The sequence below is a fragment of the Calidris pugnax genome, unplaced genomic scaffold, assembly GCF_001431845.1.
Source record: "Calidris pugnax isolate Ruff unplaced genomic scaffold, ASM143184v1 scaffold196, whole genome shotgun sequence".
In the NCBI taxonomy this organism is placed as follows: domain Eukaryota; kingdom Metazoa; phylum Chordata; class Aves; order Charadriiformes; family Scolopacidae; genus Calidris; species Calidris pugnax.
Genome location: NW_015091042.1, coordinates 6,007,121 through 6,007,855, shown reverse-complemented (window position 1 = coordinate 6,007,855; position 735 = coordinate 6,007,121).

Here is a 735-nt window from a genome sequence, read left to right as displayed (position 1 = left end):
CCCAAAACCCCCCGACACGGGGCTGCCAGACGGCCAAGATCCTGGCTCCCCGGCACAGGCAGGAGATGCCAACCAGGGCTGGTGGGGACTGAGGGGGGCTCACACCCCCTCACTGGGTGAACCCCAGCTTTTCTCCGTTGCCCCTGATCCTCCCCGCTGGGAGAACTTCCTAAAGCCAACCAGAGCAGCCTCCACGTGTGAGCATCACATCTCAGGGCTGCGTGGTCCAAGATGCCATCTCCAGACCACAGGGCACGTCCTCCTAGCCCTTTGGCCACCGCTGCAGAGATAAGGGGCTTAGCCCTAATCCCCCCCACCCCAGCAGGGAGCAGTGGCCAATGGCCAGCACTGGCAGGGAGCAGCCCAGAGATGCAGGTGACCTGGTCCCTCGGTGAAGTGACCCAAACCCACCATTCTCCTGGGCACCAAGGTCCTCTGTGACCGCCCTGGATATGGAGGTGGACCTGGCCTGCACCAGAGGGGCAAAAGAAATCCCTTTGCAAGCAAGAAGGACCTGACAGGTCACCCACCCAGAGCACCCACAGGGTTTGGGGGTCTCCTGAGCCCTTCACCATCCCCTCCAACCAGGGTGGCACTCAGGAGAGGGTGGTGGCAAGCACGGGAGAGGGAGCCCAGGGCTCGGTGACAGCACCAGCTGACAAAGCAGCATTTGGGAGGGAGGACATCAGCATCTGCAGCGCCAACACGTAGAGGAGAGGCAGGCAGGGATGGAGC